At 38.6% G+C, this 21,851-nt stretch overlaps 1 protein-coding gene across 16 annotated transcripts in view; it reads left to right on the top strand.

Moving 5' to 3' along the window:
* The window catches only part of EPB41L2 (erythrocyte membrane protein band 4.1 like 2), a 209,511-nt gene that overhangs the window by 55,046 nt on the left and 132,614 nt on the right, over positions 1 to 21,851 (top strand). Inside the window, exon 1 of one of the 16 annotated variants that reach the window (XM_019729402.3) lies at positions 6,458 to 6,576. The exons of the other annotated variants lie outside the window; for them this stretch is intronic. The gene's annotated coding sequence lies outside the window, so the exon portion shown is untranslated. Of the gene's footprint in view, positions 1 to 6,457; positions 6,577 to 21,851 lie in introns of those variants that run through there. 16 annotated transcript variants of the gene reach the window in all.

Consider the following 21,851-nt stretch of genomic DNA (forward strand, 5'->3'; position numbering starts at 1 on the left):
TTATTTATGTACAAAAATCTACATTTATTTAAATACAGTCATTTCATCTTCTTCTGGAACATCGTCATAACTCTCCAAACCCTGAATTCCGGCTTGAATTTCTTGCGACTCCATTTCCTGCAGAACCATTGGCCCCAGTCTCTCATGTCCAGCAATAGAGCTCTCCTTAAATGAGCACTTCTTGCCCATGTAGCTGCTCGTAGTGCATTGGCAACACAGCTGTCAGTGATTTTATCCCATGAAGTCTTCACCCAAGTCACAACCTCTTGCAGGCTAGGCTTCACAAAGTTTTCTGTCCATTCTATTTTCAGTGTAGTCATTGATTTCCATGCGCAAATGGTCCTTGAATGGCTTATTTATTGCAATATCAAGAGTCTGGAGATAGGCAGTCACTCCTGCGGGAATCATTATTTGATCTATTCTTCTCTCTGCTAGGAAGTTCTTCATGTTTTTAACGCGGTGAGTGCTGACTGAATCCCAGACTAGCAGACCTCTTTGGCCACCTCGCAAAACAAGTGGCAGCATTAAATCGACCCACTTCCTTATAACTGCTCGTGTGCACCAGACTTTTTCGGTTTCAAGAACATAAATGCCTGGAACACATTCAACCTTATCTTTCTTGCCCTTAGTGATGATTAGAGGTGGGGCTTTCTTTCTATCCAGATGAATTGCCAAAATACAGGTAACACGTTCACTTTTGTAACCAGTGGAGGGAATATAGATTGATGAGGCACCCCTCTGGTCAATTGTCATTTGAGATCCTTGGCCCATAAACACTGCAGTTTCATCCACAGCAATCATGCTGGAGAGTTGGTATTCAGAAAAGTCGATGCCATCAACACAGGACTTGAATGCAAGTGCACGTTTAATAACTTCAGTATCTTCCAGCTTGAACAGTGTTGTCAGTCTTAGAGATAGTTCACATCTCTGAAGGAAGCCATCCAGCCAGTGTTGCAAAGCTTTGAATTCTTCTGGGGATATTTCTAACTGTGGTGCCATTGCAAGGGCAAATGCTTGAATATCAGCCTTGCGCACAACCAAAGTCTTTGCTCTCCTGTCAGCTATCCATTCACAGACGATGTCTTCCAGCTCAGGAAATAATGGTTGCTGACCTGATCCACACTTGTGCTTCTTAGCATTTCCCTCATCTACCTGTTGACGGAGGTTATTGTACTGTGTTCGCCATTTTCGGACCATTCAGAGATCCAACTTCTCTTTGCAGAAAGCCGTATCTTGCCCTGGGAGTCCTCCATGTTTCTTTTCTTGTACTCGACGGAATAGCTCTTTCTTTTTGCACTCGTCTGAGGGTTAAAATATTATTCCCTTTAAATCTACTATTAAATCAAGTGTTAATTGAAAACTTACGAGACAGGAGTGGCAACAAAAATGATGACACAAAAGTGACGAAAAATTGCAGGCACCAAAATTCAGAAAATGTTTCTTTATTCTTTATTTCACATGAGTGCATGAAGTACATTCGTTACAACACACAACGTGTTGAATTATGAAGATTCATGTTAGACGCAACCATGTTTGTTCATTATCAAGTGCGCACATTATTTGTGTGTTGTGTCTGTACTCCGATTGGTCATTCGGCAATAAGTCTCGAGTTTATCTGTTTACATAGGCGTTTACCTCTCGTCCAAAGGCACCCACTTGGGTATTTACAAATACTTAATTGTAATTTATATTATCATTTATTTTAAGTATTAATGGCAATAATATTTATATTTAGTTATATATTAATATTATAATTCAATCCGTCCGTTGGGATTTGCAAGGGACATACTAAATCGTCCGTCGGGCTGAGGATCTTAACTGGAGCTTATTTTGGGGGTAGGGCTTATATTACGAGCATCTTAAAAATTATGCTAGGGCTTATTTTCCGGTTAGTGTTATTTTCATGGAAATACGGTAACTGATTCCTCCAGGGAGCACACGGATTTTAATTGAAACTCCTATTGTGTGTCTTCCTTAGAAATGTTGAAATTTACAGTTAAATTTTCAAGTACTTTCAGATGCATTATGGATTAATTGAACCTTCTTAACTATGCTTGGGGAAATTAGTACCCCCTTTGTGACTGTTTCTGTGGGGAAAAATAATGCTAGCTGTCATGCAGGGACTCAGCTCCCGCCTCCTGCACAAGAATGCAGGATACGGTGAGACCAAAAAGGAACACCCACGGAGCCATCGATAGGGGAGTCCACTATATTCTCCCTGGCGGCTGGGTTGGAGACACAGGAAGTAGGATCCACACGATGTGCAATCTGCCATCCACTTCTCTGCCAACCAACCCACCAACCCCCTAGCGTAGCCACGGCAGTTACATCAGTGGCTAATGGCTGACTGGTTACAGCTGATGGCCACCTAGCCACAGTTGATGGCCATCTACTACCCAAGCCAGCACCTTTCCACGTGTCGAGAGCCTGGAAACTGCTCTCCTGGCTCTGTCCCCACATTAGCTAACATTTCTTTAGTGTTTACTTTGATTTTATCTGTACGCATAGCCAAGCAGTCTGTTTTCTTAGCGACATCCTACAGAACGAGAGTTGAGGCTCACGTCCCTAGCCTCATTTTTATCCTCATCTCATTCCCGCGTTGTGCCCACCCCTCACCCAAAAAGTCCTCGCTTACTATAATTTTGTTTTTCTTTTTGTCAAGCCAGTGACTCCCTATCAGGCCTATCACGGGTAGGGGACTGCCTGTAGGCAGGCGTGCAGTCAGTCCTGATCAGGCCTGCAGATATTAAATAAAGGTTAGAATAGCTAAGTACCTGCCAAAGACGGTCTTTGATGCTGTGCTCTACAAAATGTGTAAAGCTGAAAAGTTGGCTGTACAGGGCTTCCTAAGTAGAGCATAGTCAAGTGTGACTGTGAGGTTTTTCTAGGGCCAGGAAGGACTGTGTTTTTATGTTAAATAGCCTTGGCTGGGCTCAGGGATTCTAGCCACAGCTGCATTCCAGAAACAGTTGAGAGCCCTGGCTGGTAATGACATCACCTCCACAGGTGCCCAATCATTTCTCCCCCATTTAGCCTGCCCTTGGCTTTTTCTTTACTTTTCTTTTTCTTTTTTAAAGGATGTCTAACTACTGCTGTGAGGTTTTGTTGTGAAAATAAGTATGAAATCCAATTCTGGGTGTGTGGGTAGAGGTAGGGAGATGAAAATACAGTGCTTTTTAAAAAACACACAGTCCCAGAAATTCCAGTTTTAGGTTACCTGCGTTCACTCCCAAGAGATTTTTGTGGGGCGGGGTGAGGAGGGAGGAGAGAATTCAGACTAGATGGGAAAAGTAGCTGTGGGAAAACAAATTCGAGGGGTTTCCTCCCGCTTGTACCTCCCCTGTTAAGTGGAGACTGCACTGCAGTGTTCCTACTACAACTCCGGTCTCCAGCCTGTTTTGTAGAGGCTGAAAACTCTGATTCCAAATGTCAAGTTTGGATTCAAGAGGTTGGGTCTTTTTAATGATAAAGTTACATGTTTGTCGCACACAATTTGGAATAGAGAGAAACAAAATAATAATAGCCAGCCTTATTCCCACTTTCAGACATAATCATTGTTAATATATTTTTATCCTTGTATCCTACATTTATAGCTTATAGAATAAACACGTTAATAAATTACAATACATTTCACAAAGTAGGGCACATACTATACGTTTTCTTTTGATGTCCATTTTCATTCACGTTGTGTAGTTTGCCATGCTAAGTAATCTTTTTAAATGTAGAGTGTTAGAACTGTGAGGCACTTTAAGAGATAATTAATTCACCTTCTCTTTTATGATGAGGATCTTGAGTAAAGTGAAGTTAAATGATGTGCTCAAATTTATTATTACTTTCAGAGCTGGAATTAGAACTGGCTTCATCATTCTAGTAAACTTTTAACTGTATGTCGTGTGGGAGACCCTGCTCGCTGCGCCATTTGTCGTGCGTGGCGACCTGTGGGATCTCAGCTCCCGCTCCCCACATAAGAACGCAGGATGTGGCTAAGCCAAAAAGGAACACCCACGGAGCCATAGGTAGGGGAGTAATACCACTGTGGTCTCACTGGAGGCTGGAGTCACACGACACGCAACCTGCTGTCCGCTTCTCTGCCTGCCAACCAACCGACTCGACTCCTCAACCAGCACAGCCTCGGCAGTTATATCAGGGGCTAATTGGCTAACTGGTTACATCTGACGGCCATCTACTACCCGAGCCAGCACCGTTCCACGTGAGGCCGAGAGCCTGGAAACTGCTCTCTGGGGCTCTGTCCCCACACTATACCATTCTGCCTGTTTTACTTTATTTACTGGGGAGAATTTGTGAATTATTATTGTCTAGGATAAATTAGAGCTCATTGCTCCAGAGAGTTAAATCCATTTAACTATGACTATGAAAAAAAGTGAAACATTGAGACTACCCAAACATACCTGTGTAGTCAAATTAGTTTGCCCCAAGTGATATGGAGAGGGTGGAAAACCATTATGATATGGCTGGGTTGCTGCTATTTTAGGGTTCTTTGATGTGAGCTTGAAAAGAGTGGAGGTTAAAAATGCTTGTTTTACATATAGCATAAGCATATTTGAAGTTTCTGTTTTCCACCATGTGCAAACCAATAAATCTCAAAACTTTTTAGTGGTTTTGCCAAACTATTATCATCTCATATGACAAATTTCTTCTTCTCTGGAATATATTTGCCATATTTTGCTGAATTCCTGTAGGAATTCTTAGCTGTGTAATTCCTCTGGCAATTACACATTTTATGGCATTTCTTCTACTGTTGTCTTGAAATTTGTGGTTTCTGAATGTTGACTTTCCATGGGTTGTGTGTGTTCGCTGTCTCCATTATCGGCTCCTCAAGGATGAGGATGTTGTATTGTCATTCTCCTGCCTTTCTTTCTGCCGCTCTCCCTGTGGACTTTGCTTGTCTCCAGCGTATTAGCAGAAGCCCTTGTGGGTTCTCACTGTTGTTACTATGATTTGTTAAAAAGGTTCTGAGCACAGTTCGGGCAAATTAGGGAATGTGGCCTCTTCTCTCCTCTCCTGTGAATTGATAGTGGTGCTGGCACCGCTCGTCTGAGGAATCTCCCTGCAGAAAAAGCAAGTCTAGCATGATCTGCACATTTTTTTTGTTTTGGTCAACAGGTAGTTAGATGTCCTTTTTGAGGAAGTGGTAGATTCAATCAATGTACTGGAACATAGAGTCTCAGACTCACCCTCACCTCTGTTTGACCTTAGAAGAAAGGGTATAAAACAGCTGACGTGACTTTGGTGAGATGGGAGGAATGTCTGGAAAATAGGTGATGGAGAATCATGTTTGTTTTTCTTGGAAAAATCCTGCAACAAGAAGTCTTCAATATATTAAATTATGCATCGTGCGGACTTACAATTTTGTACATTTCTTGGCTTTCTGTATCTTGAGGGAAGAATTTAAGGTGGAATGATGGGAATGAAGAAATTTCAATGTTGAAAATCTGAAGAATAGGGAGTGGGGCAGAAAGGAAGTAACTTAATTGCTAGGATATATTTGTAGTTGGGGGAAGAAGGAAAGGGAGAAAGAATGGAAAGACATCAAGAAATAAGGATACATAGCCAAATACTAGGGTGGAGACCAAATCTGAGTGTCATTTGGCAAAGTTGATTATACTTTTCGTTCTTTTCCAGCAGTTTTTCAAATGATCGTGGTGGGTGGGGAAACTCCACTAGAGATGACAGCTTAAGTGTTAGAGAAATATGACGGAGATAGCTAGAGTGACTAAAGTGGGTAGAAACAGATTTTTTTTTTTTTTTTTTTCTGGCAGTGCTTTGTGTTTCTTACAATGCTGTAATTAATTTGTTCTCTGGAGTTGTACCAGGAAGTTTGTCCAGTGTAATATAAAGAATATCTTTTGATCAACTGCTTGCTTTTTTTCCATGTCTTTCTATATGCTGCTGCCTTAGAATAGTCCCATTTCCCAACTTGTTAACTATGGAAACGTGTCAGGACATAGAAGATGTGATGCAAAAGGAGACTGATTCCAGGAGCGTGACAGAAACGCAGTCACACCACTTTATGGACCAAGTACACTTGTGTGATGTGTGTGTGAGCACACATGTATGCTCTTTTCCCTTAAAACAGACGTGTAAGTGCAATGTCCTTGTGCAGAAAGTTTCATGTGTTTTTAGAGTGTGGTCTCATTCCTCTTGAGAGATCTTTTTAAAATTCCTTGTGTTTAAGTCCTAATGGATCTGCGTATTCTCTAGGCCGTTTGGAATCATTTTCCACCTGTTTCTATTTGGTTCTGCGAAAAGAATAAATAATTTGGGAATTAATTTTAAGATTGGGAAGGGAACTCTTACTTCCTAAAGATATTTATGTTTACTGTTGGCTTCTACTGTCAGTCACATTATTTCCTGACCCTGGGCTGGGCCACCTCTGACATAAGCGTTAGGAACTGAATTATGTCAGCACTGCTACTTAAGCCGTTTATCCTAATCCAGGCGTCCTTGGATTTTGCGGTGCCAATGAGCAAGGTGGTAGCGGTGATCGCAGACCTGGGCTGCAGGTATCAGTTCTGAGGAGATCTGTGATTACCCAGTGATTCATTACCATTAAATGTGAGTTGGTATTTTTCTTTGGATGCTCTGTTTTGACCACATGGGGTAGCGGTGTCTATATGTTATTTACAATTCTGTTCTCCCAGAATAGAATTAATGTCCGTGGATTCTCTCTCACAGGGTGCTGTTATGCACCAAAAGTAAATGGGGGGGGAGGGGGCGTGAAGAACAAGCTGTAGAGCTGGTTGAGATATGGTCCAGATTTAGGTGTCGGGTATTTGGGTTGGCCAGGTTTCCTGGAAGACAAGTTTATATTGTATTTATATAGATATAGCCTAAAAGTTCTGTGTAACTGTGATGCAGTTATGTTTGATGTTCTGGAAAGATAAAATAGTAAATTTCTTGTCTTATGCTGCAGTTGTCATAGCCACAGCTACTGTTTTCCTCGACAGGCACCACTTCACTTTTCCAGCCGTTCCTTGTCCCTGATTTCTGCTGTGATTTCTTTCTCAACTTGAGCAGTGAAAGGAAGAACATCCTTTGTATCCTTTGTGATAAATGCTGTGCCTGAAGGAGAGATTGTAGTGATGCCTGTAGTTAAAAAATAAACCAATAAATAAAAGCAGCCACTAGTCTACATTTTCATACTGCTTTCATACCTGTATGGAATCGGAAGTTCAGCAGAGGGAGGTGCATTGGGAAAAGAAGATACCAGGAGGAAGGTGTGTTTGGAAAAATGAGCTTGCATTTGAGAAAATGCGAAAGGGCGAATTCATTCAGGAACATGAGCTCATCACCTACATGATTTTAACAAGTTAATGCAAATGAGAAATAACCTGGCAGATCTTAGCCAGGAGGTTAGGTTGCTGCCTTTTCTCAGGATATTCTAAAAAATTATCCCTTAGTCACTTAACTCAGTTTAAAATTTCTTAAAGTCTCTAGTATCTGTAATAATAAAGAATGGAGTAACTTATTTTTTCAGGTCCCTCCCAGATCTGCAATATATGATTCAAGAGGACTGTGTATCTCAAAATGTATTGTAGAACTTATTTCAGAGCTGTTTCTATTTTTTTTTTTTTGGCTCTTTTTATCATTTAATACCTTTTTGAAGGTGATGACCCTTTAGATGAGTCTTAACCCATGAGAACCAATCATGCAGGGTAAAGATAGTAAGTCCCACACTCCTTACATTTTCCTAATATGAATCTTAAAAAGATAGCATGAGATTTCTCCTAAATGTACCAAAATAACATTTGTTCTATTCGAGTGCTGTTTAATTTAATATTAGGCATGCTTTATTAAATTGTCAAGGTGATTATCTTAGATAATAGAAAAACAAGATTATGATGCCTAGAATTTTTTGGAAAAAATAGAAGATGTGCTGAGTTTTCTTTTTCTTAAAGGTGTTTTTTCATAACCTCTTTTCTTTCTGCCCAGATGCACTAAGTGTAACTTTGTGCACAGGGGTGTGTTTTTTGCTGATGTGTAAGACAGATTTGTTTAGTAGAGTTGGTAAGATGGGAACCTGTGTACAGTGCTGGGCTCTGGGAGACGGGTAGGGAGTGCTGTGGCCTCTGGAGCAGAGAAGGGTGGCATTGAGCTGTTTGGTCAGGTAGCCTGGTAACTGGATTTTGCCAGATGGTGGTTGTAATGATGGGCATGTTCCTCTGCTGTCTGGCTTCTGAGAAGAGGCCGCAGGAGTGAGCCTGGAGACTCCAGTGGCTCTCTCTGCAGCCTCCCCTTCCCCCCCTTAACAGTAGAATTCATGATGGACATTGCTGAGCAGAAAGGCTAGAAAGGAGGGTCCGGCCAGAGCCTGGAGGACTCTGCATTGCAGGTGGAACAAGGTCGGTTTTCTTCCTGCAGTTGTTGAGGTTTTCCAAACAGATGAAGGATGGGATCAGAACTCTAGTTTAGGAAGATTAGTTGTGTGGTTATTCATAGCAGGGCTAACAATTTATGAGGAACAAATAGTTATGAGAAAAATTTACTTGTTGGCAACTTATTTACTGGTGTTACTTTAATCAGAATCTGTTGTTTGTAATTGTAACTGAAGTTTTTTCCTCACAATACAAAAGCCACATTATTTTTTAGGGTACTGTCCACTGAAGGTAACTAAGTACATACACTTCAGATAAAAAGTGAGGGACAGTCAGCTTCAGGCTCTGATTATGATCTTTCTCCATCCGGTACGTTCAGATATTTACTGTATTTTGTAATTAATCCTGGCTCTTCGCATTCCCTTTCTCTCTTTTTATTTTCTTTTTTTCTGAAGGCATTCCTAAGTCCTCTTACCAGTGTTTTGGAAATGTTATTTAGTTGAATAAGAGTGGGTATATCCCAATTTCCCCGGCACCTCCCAATTTATTAAGCTTTCTGCTCTGTTTTAATACACTATTTTAGGACAGTTCTTGCCCTGTTGTTGACAGTAGTTTGTCTTTAATCCTTGTGAACATTATTTGACGTTGATAGTCTTGAAATTTGCAGTAAAAGTATCTTAGAAAGAAAGTCAGATTCATGTAGCTAGTATGTGAGAGAGTTGGAGTTGAACACAGATATGCCTGATGCAGTGTTGTTTTAAGCTCTGGTTTCCCTATCGGTAAAATGGAGGCATGGATAGTACATTTCTCATGGAGTGGTCATGAGACATTAAATGAAATAATATGTGTAGATTGCTCAGCATAATGCTTGTATAGGTTGCATATAAACTGTATTTTAAACAACATGAGTTACAGAAGTGCAGTGTTTATGAATTTTAAAAACTTAGTTGATTCAAATGATAAGTATTTTTAATTTTTTTAATTGTAATTTTTCCTTTCAAATCTAATATTTGAAATTACCCAATTTTTAAAAACATTAAGCACTCTTTTAATTTTCTGTACTATAATGTGTGAAACTTGTGTCCTCAATAGTTTCTTTAAGTTTTCCCTACAGACTGTCATTCTACACTGTTGAGTTCTGTTTTGTGTTAATTTTTACTGCTCCCCCCCCCCCCCCCCCCGCTCCCCCCACCGAAATGCAATAGTCCTGTAGTGTCTTAGTGGAAACATTGTTCTCTTTGTTAGGGCTAAAGAAGTGCCTTTGTCATTCCTTGGAGACATTCTGCAGATGCCATTTTGCAGTTCTGAAAAATATGTCCCTGTCCTCCTTGTGCTGTGTTAAATTGTGCGTGTGTATGGCTTGGTATTTTAATGAAGTTGTAGTGAAAACTTGACAGTGATACTTGTCATATGATAACAAAACAAAGAAAGGCTCTCTTGATCGTATGTAGATATGTGTTCCCTGTCTCTCTATAGCGCTGTGTGGTCTGAAAGTAAATCCCTCCCGCACTTAGATGTGCCCTCCGATGTTGGATGCTTTTTGACTAACCTCATAGGAAACTGTTAAAAAACTTCTGAGCAGGACCTCGAAGCCTTTTGTTCATGTGTATTGCTTTTTAAAGATCTCCTAATTTACATGTTCTTAATAGCATTTTAAGTGGCAAGTATACACTCTAATTTGCTAAGTGGCTTTAATCCTTGTATTAAGAGGAGAAGTGGGGGCAAAAATCTGTTGGGAAATCACCCTGATAAAATCCAGGAAATTCCTTTCATTCTTTTAAATCCAGTTAAAATCTAACTTTAAAAAAAGGCCTCTGATGTAACGGCCTGAAAGCATGTGCTTGGAGTCCAGTGATTCCTCGCGTGCAGTGCCAAGCTCAGAGAGGAGTCGTATGAATGTTCCTCTGTGTTTTAGGTAAATCTATACCACATGGCACGGTACCAGCGTATTGTAACTTTGCTGGGACTTAGTCATCCTGTTTTCTACTGCATTTAAAACTGCTAAGCAGGAGTATAGAAATAAAGGGAGAAAACTTCACATTTTTTTGTTTTAAAGGACTTCTTTTACATTTTTTTCTTAATTATAATAATAACATGGTCAGGGAAGAAAACTTAATAACATAGAATAATGCAAATAAAGGAAAATTTCCCATTGACCACATTCAGGAACAACCACTCTTACCATTTCTTTGCTGAGCCATTTCCAGGCTTTTTATCTATGAATTAGGTACACATGGGTTACAACAACAGCATTATCCTTTTAAACCTGCTTATTTTCCTTGGCAAATCGGCAACCGTGTATCAGTAAATACTTAAGATAGTAGTGCTTAATTTTGGAAATGTTAATCCATAGGGCATTTATTCATTATATGGATTCACTTAAAAGTTCTCAATTAGTAGACAGTGTATACATTTATTGCTTACAGATACATGTGACAGAAAGGGATAGGCTAATCACTTTGGATGTTTTCCAGGATCATAAAAGCATAACAAGTCAGTATTAGAACTTTTAAGGATCCTTTGAAACAAGTAAAGATCTTATCGCATAAGCCCTGGCGAGCCCTGGACAGCTGGCTCACTGGTTTCCAACAAGAGCTGATTCTCCTGTCATCAGGGGCAGAGGTACACAGGGATTACAGTGTTTGTATATGTCTGGCCATCAGCTGGGCTTGTTTTATATAATGATACCAAGCCCTGTGTCATGCCATTCAATCTGTTTCTTTTAAAGATGAATGTACAATTGGTACAGGACAGACCCTGTTACAATAAACACCAAGGCAGAAATAAACTGTCTTTATATAGCTATTCCTATATTTTTAGGGGTCTAAATGGGAGAAAACATTTGGATTGGTGGATGCTGGTGCCAATCCTTTTTCAGAAGGGAAAAGTACCTCATTACTCTGGGGTCTGGTGGGTAGAGTATTTACTTGTTATATATAAATAATAAGACAGCAAAAACAAGTTTCCTTATTTTGTTATAACTTGCTGTTTTGTTGGTTCATTCAGCATTTATTGAATTTAGATGTCCTAGTATGGTTAATATGGAATTTATAGGGGATAATGGGAGGAGATAAAAAAGGGATTGAGAAGGAGGATATAAGATAGTTCCAAATTATGGTGGAACGCAAACTGCTTGAATAGAATTAGTTAAAGTCATTAGACTGGAGTTGACTATGGCAGGAGGAAAAGATCAGGCAGGTGGTGACCAAGAGGAAGTTAGGTGTGACAGCTAAGTTGGTTTATATGAGTGCTACACCTCCCCCCTTTTGTCTGATGTATATGCATGTACACACACATCTCTATGCCATTTACGTAAAAGGTATCACTGGGTATCAATGTGTGTGTATCCTTTCAGTGCATATAGTCACAGATCCTTGTCTGCCGTAGGTCACCTTTTACATGTGCAGCTGCAGATACAGTCCTTTCCTCACCAAGGGCAGACCATACGGCGTCCTGTTGACCTACTGCATCTGGAGACAATGTCTTGTCCCATAGAACATGGTCTGCAGGTGATGCTCCTTCCTCTGGTTCCATTTCCCTCAGCCTCTATGTCAGGTCAGCCCCAACGTTGCGGTTTCCCACAGAACAGTGCTCTCTTTTCACAGCGTTGGGATTTGTGAATGTTTGTGTTTAATGTAAACTCACAAGTAACTTGATAGATCTTCCCCCATCCCAAGTTTGATTCTGGGTGCCCTGTGGCTTAAAAATTAGTAACAGAGCTATTATTAAGTTTGGTAATAAACTGCCTGTTTTTAGCCTTATATCTGGAAGTTTTGGGTTGGGTTTTTTCCCCAAAAAATGTAGACATGGGAAGTAGACAGTCTAGACAGGGGAGAGTCAGCATTAATAAGGGCACGGAAGCATGAAGACGCATTTCGTTTTGAGGGGCTGGTGTGGCTGGAGTTCAGGGTGAGAGAGAGGGGGGATGGGAAGTAGAAGACAGGCTGGGACTCTGGATTGTCGCAGCCAGCGCTAAATGCAGCAGGTTATACTGAGGTGTTTAGTCTTCATTCTGTAGGCTCTGCAGAGCCACTGGAAGCCTTTTAAAAATGATTATTGTTATTTTTTTTTTAAAGAAGAGACATCATTATAAATATCAATGCTTTAGAAATATTACATGTCAGGTTTTCTGGAGAATAACCTAATTTCTCAGTATAGCTGTTCTAGTGATTTTTAATGTCAGTAAAAGGAGCCTGCTTCGGGAAGCCTCATTTTGATTTCCTTTATTTATAACGTCTAGTGACATTTCCAACTCCAGCAATGCTTTTGTATTTCTGTCAGTAATAAACTGCCTATATTTAGCCTTATACCTGAAAATCTTGGGTTGTTTTTTTATTTCTTGCTTTTGTATCTCTTGCTGTAAAATCTGATGCTAGGAATTTTCCTCTTTTGGTGGTATTTATTATAAAGGTGACTAGGCTCAAATATTTATTTAACTTAATTATAGTGGTAAATCTTGTTACTAATTAAGTGCATTGTGTTTACTACAGAATTTTAATATGGAGTTTGGGAATACTGATTTAAGGAAAGCTATCTTTGGTATTTGTTACTCTTTATTAGACAAATTTATACTTAGTCCTACTATGTGCCAGGCTGGGGATTCAAACATGAATAAGAAGACTGAGCTGCTGATGAGTTTTCAATAGAACAAACATACCAAGAATTCAAAAATGGTCACTTTAGCAGTATACATATGAGGTGTAATCAAACAATACTGTGAATGTTTAAATAAAAAATATTTATTACAGTAAAAGACACGTTGCCATGAATCCCCCTCAAAATACTCCCCCTCGCTTTAAACACATTTATTCCATCATTCTTGCCACTTTCTGAAGCAGTTCTGGAAGTCCTCTTTTGTGAGTATCTTTAGTTGTGCTGTTGTGGCTGCTTCCATGTCCTGAATCATTTTGACTTTGGGGAAGATCCAGAAGTCGCACAGTGCCAGATCTGATGAATAAGGTGGATGAGGGCACACCCTAATGTTTTTATTTGACAGAAATTGCCATATCGGAAGTGATGTGTGACATAGAGCCTTTCCTCTGTGATCTAAAACTACAGTGAATGCTGCTGGTAAGTGCCATCCAATGGAAAGGCAGGGATCTTCATTATGGGAGGCGGCGTGTCGAACCTTAGTAACTGTGTGTGACAAGTTTCAGTTTGTTTGGCGCAGTCAGTTGGATGTGAGCTACGGTTAAGTGAAGGTGTGTTTCAAAGTGTGCTGTAAATCATGGATCACGAATAATGAATTAACATGAGGTGGGCAAAGGGTTTCATCCTCCATCATGACAATGCTCCATCACATACCGCTTCTGGTACTGCAGTTTCTGTCAAATAAAAACATTATGGTGTGTGCTAACCCACCTTATTCATGGGATCTGGCACCGCACAACTTCTGGTTCTTCCCCAAAGTCAAAATGACCATGAAACGTTTTGAATCAATTCAGGACACTGAGGCAGCCACAACAGTGCAATTAAAGATACAAAAGAGGACTTCCAGAACAGCTTTAGAAAGTGGCAAGAATGATGGGATAAGTGTGTTTAAAGCGGGGGGGGGGGGGAATATTTTGAGGGGGATTCATCATGGCAGTGTGTCTTTTACTATAATAATTTATTTTTTATTTAAACATTATACATTACACGTAGTGTGTGTAGAGAAAAGACAACAAAGTGAGCCTGCATTGGAGAGGAAAGGAAAAGATTGGGAATGATGCCTGTACATTGTGATTTGTATGCGTGTGCTACTGGGATTTCGTTTGTAAATATACTAGTTGATGTATATGGTCCATTCAATTATCAAATGTTTCTTTTGACTACTTACTACATGCCAGGTACTATATTAGGCTGTGGGGAACATGGATGTAAGATTGCAGTCTTTACCCCTAGGACTCTGATTGTTCACATGGAGAGGCAGCCAGTTAATAGCGAAGAGGCATTTTGGGGATTGGGAATTGCCCTGCACAGCTGATAAATGAATTTTTCTTACTAAATCTTTTTACTTAATATTTAATGGAATCTTACGGTGTATCAAGTGTGTGAGAAGGGTAGTCCTTTTGTAAATCACCTCCTTAGTAGTCGCTTAAGAAAGATTTGTTGAATGAATGAGTGTATCTTTTATGTAAGACTAGACTTTTACAAACGTGTTAATTCACAAGAATATTTGCATTAATTGCTATTGGCTGTTCTTTCATGGAAAGGATACTTTTCTTTCTTTCTTTTTAATTGAAATTTCCAGGAAGTATCACACTGTCCTAGGGTTTCTGTCCAAGCACTTTTCTGAAGCCAATGGGTGGGTGTATGTGTAGGTCCAAGAGAAACAAATTATAACCATGGATGTGAACTTTTCACACTCTTCTCAAAAGCTTGAAAAAGTATTTTTCCTCCTTTTTTTCCCCCCAAAGACTATCCCTTTCTAAAGAGGAATAAAACAAAGGTAATATGTTAAACATATATAGACCTTCATATTGTTCTCACCTTCCATTAGTAATTAGCAGGACCTCTCAAAATGTTCATCAAGACTTTTTGGCCGTAATTTCAAACCTTAAATACTGGTAGATGTCTTTATGTGATGAAGTTCAAAAAACATTGGACGTTGCTCTTTTAAAGAGTATAGGCATTTTGGGAGTCAAGGAACAAAAATATTATAGCATTAGCTATAATAGCATTAGAAGGCAAGCAAAAAGTATGGGTACTCAGTATGAGCTTTCTATTTTATGAAACATAAATTAGATATGTTGAAAGTCTCTTAGCTTGAATTTATTAAATATGAATGCAGTTAGAAAGAGGTGAAGGCTTGGTAAACTGTGAAGCTGCTGTAAGTGCATACTTGTTGTAACACACAGATTTCTTTAGCTTCCTCATATGACTACCATCCTGTTTTGTTTGGGTGTGGAAGAGGTCACGGCCATGGAGATGCACGTTGCTAACCTGATACAAGGGGGAAGAGGAAATAAGGCAGGAAAGGAGTGCTACAGCCATAAAATTGACATTTTAGGTTCAGAGCCACTGGTGTTTCCAGGTCGTAGTCTGTGAACCAAGATTGTACAGTTTAGTAACTACAATGTACTTGTATAATTAGGTTGTGAGCACCTTCAGGACATTTATTTATATACCCAAAGCATAGTATATCAAACACACTTATTTGTAGTATTATGAGTTCTTTTTCAAGATTTCCCTCCCTTTCTTTTGCACTAAACAAAGCACCTCATTTCTGCTGTCTACAGCCATCTCTTTGCTTTGCCATCACAATTTATTATGTCTATCACCGTGTTTCCCTGAAAATAAGACCTACCCCGAAAATAAGCCCCAGTTAAGATCGTCAACCAGATGGATGCATTTAGTACGTTATGACGATGTTCCAGAAGAAGATGACATGACTGTATTTGAATAAATGTAGATTATTTTACGTGGAAAAATAAGATATCCCCTGAAAATACGCCCTAATACTTCTTTTGGACAAAAAGTAATATAAGACCCGGTCTTATTTTCAGGGAAACACGGTACTTTGTCATACCACTTGTTTTGTTCCCAGTCCTTATATTTAAAGTAGATTTCTTGTACACAGCATAGAACTGGGTCTTGCTTTTTTACTCAATCTGACAATGTCTGTCTTTTAATAGGTACATTTAGACCATTTTCACTTAATCTAATTATTGGTGTGGTTGGGTACCATCTTGCTATCTACATGTCCCATCTGTTGTTTCTTTTTCTTCTTTTCCAGTTTGTCCCCACTATTGATTTATTTGTTATTCCTCTTTTATTGTTCCAATCTAAACTGAACTTACTAACTTGCCTCTAAACCCCTACTTCTTCCTTGTTAACAATTTCACTGAACAGCTTTGCCATACGTACAATTACTCTTGATCTTTGAGCGGTTTCTTTATCTTTGCTTTCCTTTTCTCTCCCTTAACTCCCATGTGCCCCTGAATTCTTACCATTCTACTACTTGACTATTTCTTGAATTTATCCACTTCATTCCACTGATACCTTCCATGTTCAGAGACTATAACCAGATACGTCAAGCTGAGCTCTTTCATGGTTCAATTTTAACTTTGATAGCTAAAGTTAAAATAGCTAAAGAAAACACAGCCCCAACATTGACAAAGAATTGACAAACCATTTATATTTTTACTCTGGTCTCCTAAAAGTCAAAACAAGAAGTTTCATTATAACAGCAAGATTTTTAAAAATTCTCTTTATTAATTTATGGATTTTTCTGATTCTTCCTCGTCATGGCATAGAACAACCCTCAGACTGTCCCTTTAACCTATCTCCTCCCCCGAAATAAACAATTCTCTCTCAGCTTCAACTTGAGTCTCTCCTTTGTTCTTTATGTATCGATTCTTTTCTTTTTTCCAGTAACTCTAGTAACTCAGCCCATTCCACAGTAAATCGGTCAGTCTGTTTTCAAAATTAAAATTATACAGGCAGAGTTCTCTTTTGGGGATAGAGAACAGAGACTGTGGCCATCCATTTGTTAATGCTTTGTTTTAAACATTATACGGCTATCATTTCTTGTCTGATAGAATGACATGTATCTGATTTTTCTGTCGTTTTCTAGCTTGTAATCTGTTCTTCATATTATAGTCAAAGTAGTAGTTTTAAAGTTTTTTAGTTTTGTGCTTAAAATCCTTTCATGGTGCTACTTTGCTTTTCAGAAAGGACCCAAACTTTTTAATGTATCTTTTACCTTATAAGTTTCATGCTGTTCGAGATTTTTAACTTACTAGTCGTGTTTCCCTGTTCACTGTGTGTGAGGGTTCTCTCATCTGCAGACTTTTCTACATGTGCTAGGCATACTCTACTCTCAGGTCTCAATCTATGTATAGCTTCCTCACGGTTGCCTTCTTTCAATGGTTCTTCCTTCCACTGTGCCCCCTCCTCCCTGCATACCTTCTGTGTACTCGCTAAACAACTTCACCCCTCCCCAACTGATTATTTGCCTCTCTCTTCCATCAGGTTATAAGCTCCACAGAGGTCGTTATCACATCTGTGTTCACAATTGTCTGGCACTTAACGTGCTCTCGATAATTATTTAATGAGTGAATGAATGATGTGATATTGGGCTTCCTGTCCTTCATTCTTAGCACTTACCTCAAACTGCTGAGCTGGTTTGTACCCAGTGTTCTTTTGGTGGATGAGCCTGATACTGGGGTTTTCTTCCAAATATTTTCTCATTAAACACATGTACCTGTGTGAGTAGGTAGATTCCATCTGCCATGTTTAGTTTTTATAGTACGTTGGAACTCTATTCTTGTTATGCAAACATTTATGCAGTTCTAGCCCCCTTTGGATGCCCTGCCAGGCAAATCTATCCCAATTTTTTTTTTTTTTTAAAGGAAATCCTGGCTTTTACAATACTTTTTCTCTGTACTTGCGTTACCTAAACTTTCAAGAATAGTTGCTTTTTTGGAAATACGGTAGAAGATGAATAATGGTAACAAATGCTAGAATTAGGGACATTCTAACTTTTGGGGTGACTCCCACGTTACCATCTTGATCCTTGATTTCTATAATCCTAAGAACTTAGGTGGCACATCATCACTTCAAATTCAGTATGCCTAAAAGTTCCAAAATCTTGTAGATTCTCCTCGTCTTCTGGGCTTGAAACCTTGGCATTATGTTTTTCTTACGTCTCTTCTTTATCTGCTGTCTATTTAGACATCAACCTCTATGGAATTGTTTTTCCGAAATTTATTTAATATCAGTCGCTTATTTGTCATTTTTATTACTGCTTCCTCAGGAGCCTATTTCCCCCAGCTTTAATGAGATATAATTGACAAAATTATAATATATTTAAAATGTGCAACATGCTGATGATTTGAGATACATATACATTGTGAAATGATTCCCACAAAGAAGGTAGCACATCCATCACCTCACATAGTGAGCCTTTTTTTTCATTTTGTTAATAATGCTTAAGATCTGCTCTATAACAATTTTCAAGTATACAATGCAGTATTATTAACTGTAGTCACCATGCTAATGACTAATGATGTTGATCACCTTTTCCTGTGTATACCTTCTTTGGAGAAATGTTTATTCAAGTCCTTTGCCCATTTTTAAATTGAGTTGTTTGTCATTTTGTTGTTGAGTCGTGCTTTTTATATTCTGCATACTAACTACCTTTATTGGAAATATGGTTCACAAATACTTTCTCCCATTCCGTGGGATATCTTTTCATTTTCTTGATAGTGTCCTTTTACTCACGAATGTTTGAAATTTTGATGAACTCCAATTCATCTATTTTTTCTTTTGTTCCGTTTGTTTCAGGTGTTAACAATATTTAACAATGTGTTGCCAAATTCAAAGTCATGAAGATTTACACCTCTGTCCTTCACAGAGCTTCATAGTTTTAGCTCCTACATTTTAGGTCTTTGATCCATTTTGAATTAATTTTTGTATGTGGTGTGAGGTAGGGTTCAGATTCATTTCTTTCCCCATGTGAATATTCAGTTGCTTTAGTACCGTTTGTTGAAAAGACTATTCCTTCCCCATTGAATGGACTTGGCACCTTTGTCAGAATCAGTGGGCTATAGATGTATGGGATTATTTCTGGACTCTCACTTCTCTTCCACTAATCTGTGTATCTCTCTGTGTGCCATACTGTTTTGAATACCCTAGCTTTGTGGTAAGTTTTGAAATCAGAAAGTGTGAATCCTCCCACTTTGTTCTTCTGTTTCAGGATTAGTTTGGCTATCTGGGGTCCCTTGCGGTGCTATATGAATTTTAGGATTAGCCTGTCATTTCTGCAAAAAAAAAAGGCAGTTGGAATTTTGATAGGGATTGCATTAAATTTGAAGGTTAATTTGGGGATTATTGCCATCTTAACAATATTAAGTCTTTGAATTAATGAACATGGATTTATTTAGGTATTTCATTTATTTGAACAGTGTTTTGTAGTTTTCAGTATACAAGTCTTGTGGTTTCTTGGTTAAAATTTACTCCTATGTATTTTATTCTTTCTGATGCTAAGTGGAATTATTTTATGGATTGTTTATTGTTTATGTGTAGAAATACAACTGAGTTTGTATATTGATTTCAGATCCTGCAACTTTGCTGAACTCCTTTTTAGCCTCTTTTTATTTTCTGTATTTTTAAAAATATATATGATCATGTTATCTGCAAAATAGAGAGTTTACTTCTTCTTTCCCTTCCTTTTTCCTGGATGCTTTTTATTTCTTTTTCTTGCCGAATTGCCCTGGCTTGAACTTTAAGTACAACACTGGATAAAAGTGGTGAGGGGATATCCTGTCTTGCTCCAGATCATAGGGGGAAAGCTTTCAGTCTTTCACCATTAAATGTGATGTTAGCTGTGGGCTTTTGTAGGTGCCCTTTATCATGTTGAGGAAATTCCCTTCTATTTCTAGTTTGTTGAGTACTTTTTATCATGAAGTGTTGTTGGATTTTGTCAAATGCTTTTTCTGTCTATTGAGATTATTATGTATTTTTTTCTCTTCCTTCTGTTAACATGATTCATTATAGTGATTGAATTTCATATGTTCATACATGGAATCATCCTTGTATTCCTAGAATAAATTCCATTTGATCATAGTGTAAGACCTTTCAGTATCTTGTTGTATTTGGTTTGCCAATATTTTGTTGAAGACTTTTGCCTCTGGATTCATTAGTGATACTGGTCTGTAGTTTTGTTTTTTTGACAACTTTGTTTGGCTTGGGTATCCGGCTTCATATAGAATGAGTTAGGATGTTTGGGGTTTCTTTTTGGGGTTCTGTAATTGTGGTGATGGTTGCCCAACTGGCTATATTAAAAACCACTGAATTGTACACTTAAGCAGGTGACTTGTATGGTGTCTTAGTAAAGCTATCATCAAAGGGGTGGGGGAATCTTTAGTAGGAGAGCTCACCTGTCTTCTTTAGCCCAAAGTCCTTATCCTGACCTTCAAAGTCCTCAGCAATTTTTCCAGCTATCATATTTCAGCAATACCGCTTAAGTTATCCTTAACTTATCTTTGTGTGTGATAGTGGTCAAACCCCTGCGCCATTCACCACTTCCCACTCTCCCATGTCTCCCAGAACCTCTTGTGTAGCTTGCTGCTTTTCTCTGCCCACGGACTGTTCCACCTATCTTGAATGTCCCGTCTCTTTTTCCCACCAACAGCGATCCACCCTTTCTTTCAAAGCCTTTTCAAGTTCCTTCTATTTATCACTCTATCCTGCAGTTACCTCTTAGTCCCAAACCCCTAAATCTGATGACTACCGTGTTTCCCCGAAAATAAGACCTAGCCGGACCATCAGCTCTAATGCGTCCTTTGGAGCAAAAATTAATATAAACCCGGTCTTATATTATATTATGTTAGATAAGACCCAGTCTTATATTAAAATAAGACTGGATCTTATATTAATTTTTGCTCCAAAAGACGCATTAGAGCTGATGGTCCGGCTAGGTCTTATTTTCAGGGAAATACGGTATGTTAATTTCACTTAAAAAAAAAGTTATGTGTGATCTGGAATGTGTGAGTTTCCGTAAGGAGACAGTGGGACAGAATATTTGAAATCAGAACTGTTCTGGGAAATCTGGTAGATGTGTTAGTAGTACCCATAGATATATACTTTAAAAAAATGCATTTACAGTTAACCCACAAGTTACAGGGTTTGCTTTCCACTTTGCACTTCTCTGGTCTCCCCAAATGGTCCTCAGTGCTATGAAGAAAGGAAAGCCATTAACAATAAAGGCCAAGTAAGTATCTGTTGATGTACATGTATATGTTTGAAAGATAGAAAGATCCAGAATTGTCAGTTGAGTTTCACCGTTTTCCTTATGTATTTCTAAAAGATATTTTTGAGAAAATTTATTGTATTAGAGTAGAAACAGTTGAGTAAAATCCTAATGTGTAGAGTCCATGTGCAAATGTGAGGCATGGGTAAGGGAGAGAGATTATGTAAAAGCTGCCTTGGGGAGTTTGTTGAAGTGTAACTGGCAGGTTACATAAGCATCACAGTGTAATGTCAAGAACATATTTCAAATAAAGTAGAATTGGATTCAGATCTTAGGTATCCACCTCATACTTAGTTGTTAGGGAGTTAAGCCAAGATCTAAATTCAGGGTTGTCTAACTTCAGGACTGACAATTAACTAATATGCTGTTTTCCATTCTGTGCTTATTAAGGGAAGTTATTGCATTTCCCTGAGCCTCATTTTATTCATGTATAGAATGAACTTGATAATACTTGCAGTGCAAGTATTTAAGGCATGAGTAAGGATGTTTGTAAAGCATTCAGCAGAAGCTTGCGCACTAAATAGGCAGGCTTATTACTATTAGTAAAATACTTTGTTTGCTTCCAAACAATAGCACCAACGAAAGAGATTTTGAAAGCATGTCTGAAACGCAGAGAAATTCGCTTATCTTTTGGTTTTAGAATATTGAATTCTTTTTATTTTGGCACAAAGTTTTCAGTGTTCTGTTTCTCTAGAATTTAGATAATTTTCCAAGTAAGTCATTTGTTAGTAATTACTTTCTTTCCCTCTATTGTCTTTTTGTTGTTGTTCAGAATGAGT

This window comes from Rhinolophus sinicus, chromosome 2, assembly GCF_057876585.1.
Source record: "Rhinolophus sinicus isolate RSI-liver-muscle chromosome 2, RSI-T2T, whole genome shotgun sequence".
Classification (NCBI taxonomy): Eukaryota; Metazoa; Chordata; class Mammalia; order Chiroptera; family Rhinolophidae; genus Rhinolophus; species Rhinolophus sinicus.